Source organism: Rosa chinensis, chromosome 3 (genome assembly GCF_002994745.2).
Source record: "Rosa chinensis cultivar Old Blush chromosome 3, RchiOBHm-V2, whole genome shotgun sequence".
Taxonomy (NCBI): Eukaryota; Viridiplantae; Streptophyta; class Magnoliopsida; order Rosales; family Rosaceae; genus Rosa; species Rosa chinensis.
The window spans coordinates 15,586,863-15,603,003 of record NC_037090.1 but is presented as its reverse complement, the minus strand read 5'-3'; positions in this window follow the sequence as shown (position 1 = coordinate 15,603,003).

The following is a 16,141-nucleotide window of genomic DNA, read 5'->3' as shown; positions in this document are numbered from 1 at the left end:
AGACCAAGTGGCAATGAGGCTGAGAAAGCTGCAGCAAGTGGTACTGACAGCTCTAGCACAAGAAGTTCAAGAACCCAAATGAGTGGGAAGATGGCTGCCATGCAAGCTGATTGGAAACAAGAGTTGGAAGACTCAGATCAGACTGTAGTTTCACACGAGGTGGATAGGTACTTGCTAGACCCTATTGAAGACCCTCTAGAACATGAAGATTGGAAGCTTCTTGCATGGTGGAAAATGAATGGTTCTAAGTACCCCAATCTTGCATTAGTCGCCAAGGATGTGCTTGCAATTCAAGTAAGCACAGTTGCTAGTGAAAGCTGTTTCAGCACAGGGAGGAGGGTAATTGATCCATTCAAGAGTTCCCTATCTTCAAAAACATTTGAAGCGTTGATATGCTTCTAAAATTGGTTGAGGTCAGAAAGCATTCAAAGCATCGAATATGTTCCAACACTTGAGGATATGAACTTCTCTGAACAAGTTGAGAGAGGTACAATTTTTAAATCATTTGAATACTTGATTTATGTGTTTAATGACTTTGCACAAGAAGTGATAAACTGATAATGTCAATTTGTTCTTTCGTAGACCATGTGCTTCGAGACACAACTGATAGTGCGCAAGCCAAAGCTGCCAAAGGGAAAGGAACGAAAAACCAAGAAGCTGTTGCAGCAATGAACAAGCAAGGAGCTTCGGCAACAATGAAAATGGCAGGGAAGGGACAAAAGGTTGCCGGGCCTGCTGGCAGTTTGAAGAGGCCAAGAAAATGAAGAAATAAAATAAGTTGAATATAGCTGGTCAGTGTCCAAGAACTTGTGGATTATTTGATTCAAGTAATTCGAGTATTGAACGTTCATTTGAATATGTATAGCTGCTGTTATGCAAATATTACTTCTGCATATTATTTATTGGGGAAATGATCATTTACCCAATTTCAGCTTAAAAATTGCCTACTTGCTCCACTAACAGTTTTTTAACCCCATTTACCCAAAACACTCTAAGGGATTATTTCCCTAATACCCAATTAATTCTTTTTTTATTCTTTTTATTTATTTTTAGGACTTTTTTCCCTCTCCTTCTTTCTCACTTAGAGAGAGAAGTCATCATCCACCTTGCTGTGCTCCGGTGATCAGTCTAGTGACCGGAATCCTGAATCCGACTGCCGGACTGGTAACTGAATTTCGGCGTCTGATTTTATTACCCCCCAATAATCATATTATGACCCCCCAATAAACCTAATTATTTTGGTTAATGAATCTAGCAGCATTTTTCTTGAAATGACCTGTAATAAATAAACCACAGTTAAGACATTATTGCGGGGCAATAATCTGTCTATTGCCTCTCAATAGACCACCCCAAAAATCACCAGTTTCTATCATTGACAGATTATTGTACTTTAATAAACTCAAAACAACATAAGACTTATCAAAACTCTAATTTCAGTGATTAATTAACCACAATTAAGAAATTATTGGGGGGCAATAATCTGTCTATTGCCCCCCAATAGACCACAGTTTTGACGTCGTCTGAGACCTGCAAACAAAGCCCAGACCCGATTCCGGAGTGGAGAGCTTCCTGGACATCTGACGAACAAAACCGGCGAAGCCCAGAGGGGTTGGAATCGTGGAGTTGGATGGGGTCATCCTCTGGTGGTCCGACGGTGGGACAGAGCGGCGGCGGTGGAGGCCGTCATAGACGGTGGAGTGGTGTGCGTGGTGGCTTACAGAGAGAGAGAGAGAAAGAGAGCCTGAGACGAGGTTAGAGAGAGAGAGAGAGAAATCGATGAGGGGGAGGAGAGAGAGATATGAGTGTAATTTGTTAATTAAAATGAGGGAAATACTGTCAAACACTGTTAGATTGGGTAAATGGGGTTAAAAAACTCTTGGTGGAGTAAGTGTACAATTTTTGGGCTAAAATTGGGTAAGTGGTCATGACCCATTATTTATTTGGGTTGGAATGTCCCTTTTTCTTTACAGGGTGGAGGTGGACTCAATGAGTCAATGCCTCAATGGTGTCAATGTCATGAAGTTCTTGCTTTCTGGTTTCTGCCTTGTCGTTGAGGGTTCAAGACTTCAAGACATGGCTATTTATATTTTATAAGAATTGAATAAATGTTGTTGTTGTTGGTTGAAAACTTGAAATAATGAACTACTAGTGTGCTACTGCTTTGACTATTTATAATTCTGCTACTGTGATAGTGTGATATGCAGCTTTGCATTGTTTATGGCTTTATGGCTTTAGTAGTTTAGTTTATCTGTTTATGGCTGTACTAAATAATGAAGTAATGAACCAAGTACTTGAATTGATGAACTGCTAGTTGAGTTGAGCAGATTGTGACATTGTGATTGTGTTTATGTGTTACTTGAGTTTTTCTTTGTTGGCTTTTGTTTGCAGATTTGGTCCATTTGGATGCTTTAGTTTTCATAGTTTGTTACTTTGCTAGTTTGCTTCAGTTTGCATAGTTTGTACTTTGTTACTTCGCTTCAGTTTGCACTTTGCAATGATGAAGAATGGTGAGAATGTTTTGAGTTAATGAATCAATCTGGAGATTCTGGACAAACAGATTTCTTGGCTCGAAAAACCGATAGATCGAACCAACTATTTCCGGGTCAATTTATCATCGGTCTCTTCATTTTGGAAAAACCGATCCTGACCGAATTGACAGTGTCAGTTTCGGACTCAGTTTTCAAACTTTTCAGACCGAACCGATCCAAACCCAGCCCTACTTGTGGATTAGTATTCCACAAACTCGGTGTTCTAGTTTAAGGCCTAAACAGAATCGAGTTTTTCCAAGATCTTTCATCTCAAATTCGGATTTCAAGTAGCTCGTGGTTTCTCTTATTTCATCAAGAATACCTATTATGTTCATATCATCGACATATAAAGCTAAAGTTGCAAATCTGGAACTTGTTTTCTTTATGAATACGCAGGGACATAATTCATCGTTCTTATATCCCTTCCCAATCAAGTAGTCACTTAGACCGGTATACCACATCTGCCCAGATTGTTTCAATTCGTAAAGTGAGCGTTTCAACTTATTTGCAAAAGCACTCTGTGGTTTAGAGTCACTTGACTTGGGTAATGTAAGGCCATCAGGCACTTTCATACATACATATATATATATATATATATATATATATATATATGAATCAAGATCCCTACAGAGATATGTAGTAACCACATCCATGAGTTGCATTTCCAGTCATTCGGAAACTACCAAGCTAACTAAGTAGCAGAACGTTATAATGTCCATTACGGGGGAGTATGTCTCCTCATAGTCAATTTCAGGGCATTGTGAGAAACCTTGCCCCACAAGGCGAGCCTTGTACCTCAGGACTTCATTATTTTCATTACGCTTTCTGACAAAGACCAATTTATGTCTTACAGGCTTTACACTTGGTGGGGTTAGCACTACAGGACCAAATACCTGTCTCTTTGCCAGAGAGTCTAGTTCTGCCTGGATTGCTTCTTTCCATTTACGCCAATCTGCTCTTTGTTGACATTCTGCAACAGGGCATGGTTCAATATCATCGTGCTCTATGATTTCTTGAGCAACAGTGTATGCAAATACATCATCAATGTGTATGGAAGATCTTTCTATCAACTTATACGCACTCTCATAATCCATTGAGATTTCTTTGTTCTCTGGAATCATTTCAAACATCGAAGCATCCTCCAGTATTGATTCATGGACATAACTATAATCAGAGACAATCTCATGAGAGGGATTCTCTACATTGATGATTAATGGATCGGTTTATGCCTTACTCGCCATCTTCTTCATTGGGTGAGTGTCAATCAAACCAAGTGGCCTCCCCCTCTTCCTTTGGGGAGCCACAGCCTCAACCACACCTCCACTAAGTGTGGTTGCAGTGTCTTTATCAGCGGCACCATGCCCCTTGTTGGGGACTTCTAACCTTGCAGGCACATTTGGAGCTGGTATATGTGATCTCGTCACTTTTACGATATTAGTAAACGTATCAGGCATCGAATCTGCTATGTTCTGAAGATCGATTATTCTTTTCACTTCACTTTCACTTTGTGAAGTGCGGGGATCAAAATGAGACAGACTGAGGACAAACCACGACAATTCTTGTCGTTCCCTTGGAAAATCTTTTTTCCTATCTCCCCCTAACGACGGGAAGACTGTCTCATCAAAGTCCTCAAATCTAGCAGTAAAGTGATCGCCTGCCAAGGGCTCCAAGTAGCGGATAATTGTTAGGGATTCGTATTGATTTGTGTTCTTGAATGCAACTTACGCGCAATAAGGGCACGGTCATCAAAGAAGTGGGAAATATTTAGACCCGAAATTATCGTACCACGGGTATTGAAAAGCTAACTTCAATCCTTGGTTATGCCGATTACTAAGTCACTAACAATTAACAAAGAACCTAGAAAAATAGCACCAAACTATTTACATGCCCGGCTCGGAACAACCAAGCCTAAAATTGGTCAAGAGAACCACAAATAAATGCGGAAACCCACAACCAAGTGGTATTGACAATGAAAGTGGTTTATGAAATTTGATTTTGATTGCGAAAAATAAAATTGACAATTGAAAATTAATATTGCAACTAAAGATAAAGATAATAGAAACTTATCAAGAAATGAAAATTAGGTCACTAGGGTATCTTTCTAGCCAAATTTAATGCACAAATATATTCCGACAATAGTCATTCAATTCATAGTGGCATCAAAAACCGTACCCAAGGCTTTTCAAGGCTCATGGATCAATAGATTCCTTAAAAGATATTCCTACTCCGGATCAAGGGTCGTAGAAACTCAATTGGGACAATCTAGAGCCTTGTTAGGGCCTCTAGTTGCACCAAAAGGCGAAGAGTCCTAGAATCAAGGTTCCAAAGTTAGCCAATACGGCAATCGAAATTGGTATTGTAGCTAACCATGTTCTAAACAAGTATCCTAGCCATAAATTAGAGAAATGATTAGATCCCCTAATTTTTCTAGACGTGCTCATCTACACATTCAAGAGTTAATCAAGCTCCTAAGCATGTATCTAAGCCAAATATTATAGAATAGAACATATGCCAAACACGAAATTGAAAACCATTAAATCAAAACATATTTATTACATTAAATCCATGCTAGGGCTCAAACCCTAGCTTCCTAAATAGACTACTCACAACCCATCCACAAATCAACAACAAAATACATAAATTAAATAGGTAAAGGTGAAGAAGAGTGAAAAGTAACAAGAACAAGTCACAAATTGCTATGAAGCAATTATGACAAGTCTTGATTTATAGCTTCCCACTATACCCAATCTCAAATCTTGATGCCTCTTGAAATCCCTTGAGAAATTGATGGAATTTTGGTGAGGTGAATCTTGTTGAGGTGATGGTGGATCTTGGTGAGGAGGAAAATAAATCTTAGTGAGGTGGAGTGGATCTTGGTGAGGTGATGAAATGGTTCTTGGTGAGGAGAAGAAATGATGTGGAGAAGTGGTTTTAGGTGTAGGGTGAGAGAGGGAGAGTGAGAAGGGTGATGGTGGGGAGTGCGGCAGAAAGTGAAGAAGAATAGGGTTTGCTGCTACTCTAGGTTCAGGTCTCTGTTTTTCTCTAATAGAGAGGAGTGTTGAATTTATAATGGGTGGCTGCTCGTCAATGTTCAAGTAGATAAGAGGATCACGTGCAACATCCGTGGCTAAGAAAGGAATAATAAACTGATGGGAATCTTTGCTTAATTAAAAGAAGAAAATGGGAGGTGACACGTGCAGCACTTTCTACCATTTAGCTAACTTTGTTTAATTAATCAACCATTATGGTTGATTAATTAAACGGACACCTTTTACTTCACTTCACAATTCTTTTTTTTTTTTTTTTTTTTTCTTTTTCTGCGTTCTACGATTCAAAGTTTTTCCTTGCCCTCGTACTCTCTTGACATTGATCATAGTTGACCGGCACCAACTAAATCGTCTTTTTCTCATAAACTCCAATTTCGCTTAATTTTCTCTCGTTTCCGCAATTCCGCTTATTTTCTACAAAGTAAATAAAAATAGATTAATTACATATTAATTGACATGAGGATTAGCTTAATTCTAGTGTTTTAGATACAATTACATGCATATAAATGCGTGTAATCACGTATCTAAGATAAATACTTAATTGTCTCTGAGGACTCATTTTGATGCGCTGTGGGGGCGCAATAGGCACATATACTACATAACCAAATATGCGTAAGTGTGAAATGTCAAACTCAATCCAGTTACCAACTGGTACGCATAAAATGGTTGGCTAGCAGTGGGTCTGAAACTAATAAATAAAGCTGCGTGAAATATTGCATAACCTCATATAGATATAGGCAGGTTGGTGCGCATAACCAATGCCCTAGCCACCATCTGTAGCCTTTTGATGATAGCTTCTGCGAGACCATTTTGTGTATGCACATAGGGTACATGATGCTCTACATCGATTCTAATAGACATGCAATATTCATCAAATGCTTTTTATGTAAACTCTCCAGCGTTATCAAGCCTTATAGATTTGATAGGGTGATCAGGGTGGTGAGCCTTTAAACGTATAATCTGTGCTAAGAGTTTTGCAAATGCAACATTTCTTGTGGACAATAAAACGACATGTGACCAGCGTGTCGAAGCATCCACTAGAACCATAAAGTACTTGAATGGTCCACATTCTGGATGGATAGGTCCACAGATATCTTCTTGTATCCTTTGTAAGAATGGAATGTTTTGTTTTGTATCTTTAGCATATGAAGGTCTCGATCTTGTTTTTTCTAAAGAGCAGGCTTTGCAAAACGAGTGATGTGCCTTTGAAATAGTCAATGAGGCATAATGGGAGGGAGGTAGTGCTTCTGGTACTTCAGAAAGTAATGGCTGCATTTGAGCAGTACTAGGACCGACACCTTTCAGTGTGGCGGATTTTTCTCCCATTTTATTTTTCACTCGAAAGAAGGGATGTCCGTGTGAGTTCTTTGAAATATGGATCATCATGTTATGACCAGGGTGCCCTAGGAGGTCGTGCCAAATCTTGTATGAGTCAGTGTCCCATATTTCATTGTTGGTGACAGCATAGGATTCAATTATCCGAATTGTAGTGAGGTACAGTCCACTAGATTGACTCATAAGTTTCTCTAAAATGCGTTTTCTTCCACATTTATTAGAGGTAATATAAAGGTATTCAATTCCATTCTCACAGTGTGTTTTTACATGATAACCGTTGGCACAAATAGCTTTGAAACTTAACAAGGTTCGATTAGTTCTTGGTGCATACAGAGCGTCTGTGACATTAAATATATCTCATATTCTTTAGAGTATTTTTATTTTAGGTAGAATGATAATCTTTTAATTCAAATAAATTTTTTTTTCTAGCTAGATGTATTGCTTTACATCTTTATAATGCTATTTCGAACCATGTAAATATGTGTATAGTAAATAAATTTGAATAAATTCAGTACTTCAGAATAAAATTTGAAATTTATTAATAAGCGAATCAAATCAAGGTCTTGTTCATAAATCTAATTAATCAACTCTTTCTTATTTGACGGAAGGGTTCTTAGCTGCCCTAGCACCTTGTTTCCGTGACCATCTCTGCGCCATACATTGGGAGGGCCTCCACGGCCCATACCACGACCCCTCGTCCCTTGTGTTGAACCAAATAGCTACCCTCAAGTGCAAGAGGTACAAGTTATAGAATAGAGGATTAAGTAAGGATGTCGAACCCACGAGGATTGGTAAATCCTTTCCTAGCTAGGGAAAAACCTAAAGGAAAACTAGAAGAATAAACAAATGTACAATCACAAACAAAGGCTCACAAGTGAGTACAAGTTCATGGTGAGTATGTGCAAGATGGTGTGTAGAGATTTGATTTGATGTTGGGAATGGTTTCGATTCAAAATTCAAACAACAAGAGCAAGAAAAGTAAACTAAGCTAATTAAACAAGTTGTTGTCAAATGGATGAGAGTTAGAGCTTAGATTGTCCACCAAAGCCTCCCTTGTATGCATTGATGCTTAAACTACAAGTGATGCAATCCCAAATACCCAATTACCCTCTTTGCATCTGTACATACGTGTACATTTGCAAGCATAATTAGCTATAATGGGCCATGCTCATTGTACCGCCAAAGGTACTAATTCCAACCAAAGGAATGACATGCGAACACACTGCCAGGCGGGCTACAGCCTCGGCGTCGGACCGCCTCCAGATCGCCACCGACGCGCCGCCACGCGCCGCGCCAAGTTAAGCATCAGAAGCTTCTGAAACTAAGAACTGAAGCATATCAGTCCCACATCGAAAACAAAGACAAGATCAGTCTCTTCCTCACCTATAAAAGGTTCTCTCCTCTCTCCTCATTAATCACGCATTCAATACTTACCTACGGTTATTTTGTCAACATAAATACATTGACTAACTTAGGCATCGGAGAGTTGAAGACCGCCCAGCGCGGTCTCCCTCTGACGCCCGTTGTATTTTACTTGACAGGTAACGGGAATCACAACATAAATACAAGTATCGATCCGCCCACCGGATCAGCGTTAACTAAGGTTTGGCCACCGCTAGACTTTTAGACATTAACATTGGCGCCGTCTGTGGGAATCCTTGAACTAAAGGTCATCCCGCTACAATCATCATGACTAACGACAGCGGGGGAAACGCTGAAGAGCAGGCGGAGCTCCCCGCCATTCCCCAGCCCTCCGACCCCGCGATCGGCGTTAACCGCGCACTATTCACAACCCCGGCCAATCTCGGTGGTGAGGCAAACCCAGGCAGCAGCCGCCCGTCAGGCCAGGATCTCGTCACCATGTACGAGATAGCACTGGCGGATCTTCATAAGGAAAACAGGGAGCGTGAGGAGGAGCGTAGAGAGAAGGCCGAAGCCCAAAAACAGGTGGCTGCGCTCATGACACGTTTTGAGGAACTAAAAAACACTTTGGCGGCCACCGACCGCCCGGCACAGAGCGAACAGTCACGCAGTACCAGGCGTAGTCGACCCAGCGCCGGCACGGCAGCGCCAGGGCCAGTCATACAAACGCACGTACCGCTGAACCCACCAGGGTTGTCAGGAATGGGACCACCGCCCATACCCCAATTAATGTTAGAACAAACGGCGGAATCCCTTCCGCACGCCAACAGCTTGAATGTCAGGGCAAGGACTGAGGATGATCCGCCCATACCTAGGCGCAAGCCAACTCGGCGGGGAGTCAGGCCGATTCCGCCGGCGATACAACCGCCCAGTTATTGGAAAGGATGCACCAACTGGAGCAGAGGTTAATCCGGGCGGAGACGGGCGTCCCGACGTCAACTCGGAACCCGCTGTTCACTTCCAGACCCGGCCCCTTTTCCGCCGCGATCCTACAGGCCGTCAGGCCAACATATGCAAAGACCCCAAAAATGTCGCCATATGGCGGAATGACCGATCCCTTTGTCCACATGGACACCTTCAAGGTGGTCACCAACAACAAGGGATTCGACGACGCCACCCTGTGCCATCTGTTCAGCGAAACATTGGACGGCGAAGCAATGAACTGGTTTTTTGAATGTCCGCCAGGATCGGTTGGCTCATTCCATGCACTGTCGCATGCTTTCCTCTCCCGCTTCATCCTATTGTCTGCCGGACATCACAACACAAGTCAGCTGTTCAGCGTCAAACAGGGGGAGGACGAGTCACTGAAGGCCTTTGTCACAAGATGGCGAGCGGCAGCATCTCAGTGCCGCGACCTGGACAAAACTATGGCGTCGGCAGCCTTCAGGAAGGGACTCCTCAAGGGACCGTTCCTCTATCACCTCAATTACAACCATCCCAATGCAACGTACGACCACGTCATGAGTGAGGCGGTCATTCACGCCCAGGCGGAATTCATCACATATGGAGAAACACCACCACCAGCAACGCCAGCAAAATCAGCACAACCATCTTCCAATCACCAGGAAGCCGCTGATAAACCCCCCTCAGCTCCGTCAGTTGACAAGAAAAGAGAGTGGCAGCAGGGCGGCCACCAAACCAAGCGGCAGAAGGGACAGCATTTTTATAAGGGAAACCGCCCAACTCATGACAACAACAACAAGCAGACGGAGTCCTCACAGCGGTATGCAGTTTTCACGGTCCTAACGGCCTCATATGAAGATATCTATAATCAGTGCAAGGATCAGATCCCACCGCCACCCCCTCCAAAGTACCCAAAAACGGGCAAACCCAGGAACACCGGCAAGTGGTGCAAATACCACGCGGACAGCGGCCACAATACAAACAGCTGTAACGCCCTCAAAACAGCCATTGAGACTTTATACCGTGACGGCAAGTTGGAGCAGTTCAAGGTACGCCAACCACCGCCAGTGATTGCCAACGTAGAAACCTTGGGCCGCATCAACACCATCGATGGCGGTGCTCCAATCACCAGCATGTCTCACAGGGCAAGAAAGCGCTATGCACGCGCTAACCACCCAAAGGAGGTTTGCAACATCCGCTATGAAAGATCCGCTAAACTCCCGAAGTCAGGATGGGAACCTATCACCTTTTCAGAGGAGGAGGAGCGCGGAGTACATTTACCCCATGACGACCCATTCTTAGTCGATGCCATTCTTGGCAAATTCTCGGTGGGGAGAATCTTGATAGATAGCGGATCCGCTGTCAACGTCATCTTCAGTGGCTGCTACGACCACCTCAAGCGGAACAAGAAACTACTCCAGGATCATGAGCCACTGCTCAGCTTCTCCGGAGACATCACACAACCACTAGGGTCGGATTACATGCGACTAGTTATTGGCACTAGTCCCTGTATGGCGGAGGTGCACACGGAATTCATTATCGTCGACTGTCCCAGTTCGTACAACGCCATCATTGGTCGACCAGCGCTTAATAAGCTCAAGTGCATCATTGCCGGATACATGCTTCTCATGAAGTTCCCCACGCCCAATGGCACAGGCTGTGTGAGGGGAAGCCAACAGCTGGCACGAGAATGCTATTCAACATCTGTAGCGCGGTCAACGCGCCGCCATGAAATCCTGGCCGTGGGTAATGACCCACCACCACCGAATATCTTTGAGGATCCTAGAGATGAAGAGAAGAAATATGTAATGAAGGAGCCGGTCAACCCGGACACGTCACTGAAGGCCGTCTGCATCTCAGACGAGCATCCTGAGAGGACAGTCCGCATAGGCTCCCAGCTAGACCCAGAAGTGGAGGCAGAACTCACTCAGTTCTTACGTGACAACGCCACCGTCTTTGCATGGTCCTATGCAGACATGCCTGGCATCTCCACTGAAATAATCACCCATAAACTGACCATCAAACCCTCTTTCTATCCTATCAAGCAGAAGCGGAGGGCCTTTGATGAGGAAAAATACCGGGCAATCGGACAGGAGGTCGCCAAACTACGGGACATTGGATTCATCCGCCAGGTCATCTACCCCCAATGGATCTCAAATCTCGTAATGGTGAAGAAGCCCAGCGGCAAGTGGCGGATGTGCGTCGACTTCAAAAACCTAAACAAGGCATGCCCAAAAGATAGTTTCCCGCTACCTCGTATCGATCAGCTGGTCGATGCAACCGCCGGACACGAACTCCTCAGCATGATGGATGCTTTCTCTGGATACAATCAGATCAAAATGCACCCCAGCGACCAAGAATGCACCACCTTCACCACCGACAAAGGCCTTTACTGCTACAATGTCATGCCTTTTGGTCTGAAGAACGCCGGTGCAACTTATCAACGGTTGATGAACGCAATGTTCGCTGAGCATCTGGGAAAAATCATCGAGGTCTATGTGGACGACATGCTAGTCAAGAGCATAAAGGCCAGCGGACATGTGGCAAACCTCAGGATCATAGTAACCATCCTCCTGGCCTATGGTATGCGCCTCAACCCAGAAAAATGTTTCTTTGCAGTCACCGCCAGCAAATTTCTGGGTTACATCGTCAGCGAGCGAGGTATCGAGGCTAACCCAGACAAGGTACAGGCCATCCTTGACCTGTCGGACCCGAAGTATAAAGTAGACGTCCAGTGTCTCCAGGGCAAGTTAACCGCCCTTTCTCGATTCATCTCTCGACTTACTGACAAGTGCGCCCCATTCTTCAAACTCCTCAAAACAACTCACAAGAAGGTCATTGACTGGAACCCAGAATGTCAGGCGGCGTTCCAAGGTCTAAAAGAGTATTTGGCGGCAGTCCCTCTCCTTTCTGTCCCTGTCCAAGGAGAGACGCTATTCATATATCTGGCTGTCTCGGCAACGGCAATAAGTTGCGCCATTGTTCGGCGGGAGGGTCAGGATGAACTCCCAGTATTCTACGCCGGCAGAGGTATGAACGGAGCAGAAACAAGGTATCCACCGTTGGAACAGCTGGCGCTTGCACTTATCGTTGCCGCCAGACGCCTTCGGCAGTATTTCCAGGCCCACACGATCCATGTGTTGACCAATCAACCGCTGAGACAGGTGATGCAGAACCCTGAACACTCAGGGCGACTCAGCAAGTGGGCGATTGAGCTCAGCGAATTTGACATCGAGTACAAGCCAAGAACCGCCATGAAGGGCCAGGCAGTAGCAGACTTCATCGCTGAACTTACTGAGCGTCAGCCAGAACCCGGTACTCAAGCACAGCCCGGAACAGAAATGGTAACCGGTACAGGGGTACTTACCCCACAGTCAGGATGGGACCTACATGTGGACGGCTCCGCCTGCGCCAAGGCCAGCGGCGCCGGGGTCATCTTAACCGGACCCGGGGGACTGAAGGCAGAATATGCGTTGAAATTCAACTTCAAAGCTTCAAACAATATGGCGGAGTACGAGGCGCTCATCGCCGGCCTACTCCTCGCCATTGACTCAGGAGCTGACAGCGTCAACATATTCAGCGACTCCCAACTAGTCGTCAACCAGGTCAACGACAGCTTCCAAGCCAAGGACCAGCAGCTAGCGGCGTATCTGGGGTACGTCAAAACGTTGCTAAAAAAGTTCAAGTTTCACACAATCACACAAATCCCCAGGGAAAAGAACGCTAAGGCTGATTCCCTGGCGAGACTGGCAACCGCCCAACCACATCAGAGTCCGGCGGACACAAGGGTGGAGTATCTTAACAAACCAAGCATCACAAAGACTCTGGCGGAAATCTTCAACATTCAGGTCGACCCCAGCTGGATGGACGAGATCATTGCATACAAGCGCAGCGGAACATTGCCAGAAGATAAGGTCCAGGCAAGGCAGCTCCAACGAAGAGCAACCCGCTACAACATCCAGCACGGCAAACTTTACCGCCAGGGATTCACCCATCCAAACCTCCGCTGTCTAACCCCAGAGGAGGGAAGGGTTGTCCTAACTGAAATCCATAGCGGAGAATGCGGAAACCACTCGGGCGCCAGATCCCTGGCCAACCGCACAATGCGACAAGGGTACTTCTGGCCCACACTTGGCGATGACGCCCGGCGGATTTCGAGGTCTTGCCACAAATGCCAGCAATTCGCAGATCTCCCACACGCACCAGCAGAGCCACTGTCAATCATCGTGGGCCCATGGATTCATTCTACGTGGGGCCTTGATCTGATGGGCAAATTCCAAACTGCCAAGGGCCAGTTCAAATACATCATTGTTGCCATCGATTACAACAGCAAGTGGATAGAGGCAGAGCCACTGACGGCAATAACTACCGCCAAGGTAATTCACTTCCTTTGGAAGAATATCTATTGCCGCTACGGTGTCCCGCACACAATCATCACAGATAACGGCACACAGTTCAACAATGACGAGCTCATCTCCTTCACCATCAACTTGGGCACCAAGCTGAGGTTTGCATCTGTCGCCCACCCCCAGACCAACGGCCAGGTCGAAGCGGCAAACAAGATAATCAAAAAATTGTTAAAAAAGAAGCTCGACGACGCCAAGGGTTTATGGGCGGAGAAACTCCCAGAAGTCCTGTGGGCCATCCGAACAACTCCAACCTCCGCCACCGGAGAAACTCCTTTTTGTATGATGTTCGGCACAGAGGCTGTCTTACCCATTGAAGTTACCCAACCTACCGCTAGAGTTGAAGGCTACTGCCCAGAGACCAACAGCGCCGGCGTCAATTTGGACAGGGACCTCCTAGAAGAGAGAAGACTCGAGGCCCATTTACACAATCTGCAAAACAAGCAACGGGTATCACGTTTTTACAACGCCAGAGTCAGGGCCCGGAACCTCCAACTGGGGGACTTGGTCATGAAAGAAGTCATTCCGCCACCGACAAAACTCCGCCCAACATGGGAAGGCCCATACAAAATTGTGGAAGTCGTTAGCCCAGGCACCTTCTACTTAATGGACAAGGACGGCGTCACAACGCCCCGCCCTTGGAATACTGAACACCTTCGGTATTATTACAAATAGTCAAACCGCTACCCATGCGCATCTTGACTTAGCTAAATTTTTTGTTCGAATGTTTAGCTAAGGGAAGCTACCCAACGGGTACTACCCCACTGTTGTACGCTGATCAGTCAGCCATCAATGAAACGAGGAATTATTCAGACCATTGTTACCAAGTCTAGCACCGAGGGCAACTGGCAACGCCAGCAATCGTCGGCGGACTCCGTCCGCTACGCGGTGCACTTGGACCAATCTTAATTCCTTTAATGTTCCATTGATCGACAAAAGAAAATATAACTCAATAGTACTACACACACATCATGGCAAACCAAGTCAGAAATGTACTTCATTTCACAAAATTCGGTACAAGCTAGTATGCCTCAGCGGCTACACAAAAAAAAAAAAAACTTCGGAGATCTCGGATAGGTTCAGCGATTGGCTTCGGCCTCTGCTGCTTCGACGGCTGGCGGCGCGACCGATCGGCTCGCTTGATCGGACCCTCGGGCTGTCGGACTGGGAGTCTCTAGGGTACCGTCGGCTCGGGTGTGTGCCTCCAGAAACCCGGCACGTGACACCTCCGACGGGGTCTGCTGGGGGGTTTGCTGGGACCCTTCCGTCGGATGCGGGCCACTTTCCCCGCTGCCTGAATGAGTACCTGCAGCTTGGGCAGGCACGACTTCTGGCTCCGCCGGGGCACTCTGGACCAGCGGCACGTCAGGCTGTGACGCCTTTACAAAATCAATGGCACCCTTCCGCTTCAACATGTCTACGTTTGCTCGGGCGCCAGCTTTCGCCGCCTCAGTCATCGCCTTTTTATACTCCGCCGACAGCTTGTACGCTTCAACGGCGGCGGCTGCAGAGGCACTCTGTTCAGCTTTCAGGCGACCAACCTCACCATCCAGCCGCTTCATCTCATCCAGTCTGGCGGCAGACTCCCGCTGCACTATAATAAGCTTCTTGTCCTTGGCGGCTATCTTCTCCTTCAGCAGCCCAATCTCCTGCTCCAACTTGGAGACATCTTCATTCCTCTCCAGATCCCGCCGGATAGCCGCATTCAGTTTGCCACGGGCGTCCGCATAATCGCACTCCGCCTTAACCAATCCCCGCTGGATCTCCGCCACTCTCTCCTTGGCCTCCGCCAACTCCCTCTGGAGACCTTCGATTTCTCCCCTGAGCTCCGCCTCAATCCGGGGCTGCTTAGACGCCGCCACGAACATATCGTGTAACCCCGCCGATACTTGACCAAACGCAGAGCTGAAGGGCGATTGGTCAATTGCCGTCGGGCGCGATATGCCCGCCAGACCCCCGAACCCCAGCCGCTCACACAGATGGAAGAGGAACTCTCGCTCCCCTTCTGTCATGAACGGCGCGTACTCGGCAAAGGAGTCCAGATCACTGACGGGGGGCGCCTCTCCCTCCGCCACTGCAACTTTCGATGCGGTTTGTCGGGCCTTCTTTTGTTGGCGGACCCCGATAACCACCTCTTCTTCCTCTTCCTCGGCGGGGGAGTCAGGCTGCCGGCGCCTCTTCTCCAGCGCCCTTTGTGTGCCAGCAGCGGTCCTCGTCACCCGCACTGGCGGCTCACCCCTGGCCTCGGTAGCAGTCTCCGTTGAAGGTACCGCCTTCTTTTGAGGACCGCGCCTGGTGGCAGGCATCCGTTCCCGCTGCCCGGTAGCAACGGTTCCCCTCTCCCCGCCATCCGCCTGAGCCCCCGCCTGCACCGTAGGCAGACCATCTTCGCCAAGGTGAGACTGGTGTGGCATTGCCATCTCCACCGGAACCTCGGAGTGACTCAACGCCAACGTCTCCGGGTTCACCACGGTCTGCTGGGCCGCCAGCCCCTCAGCAT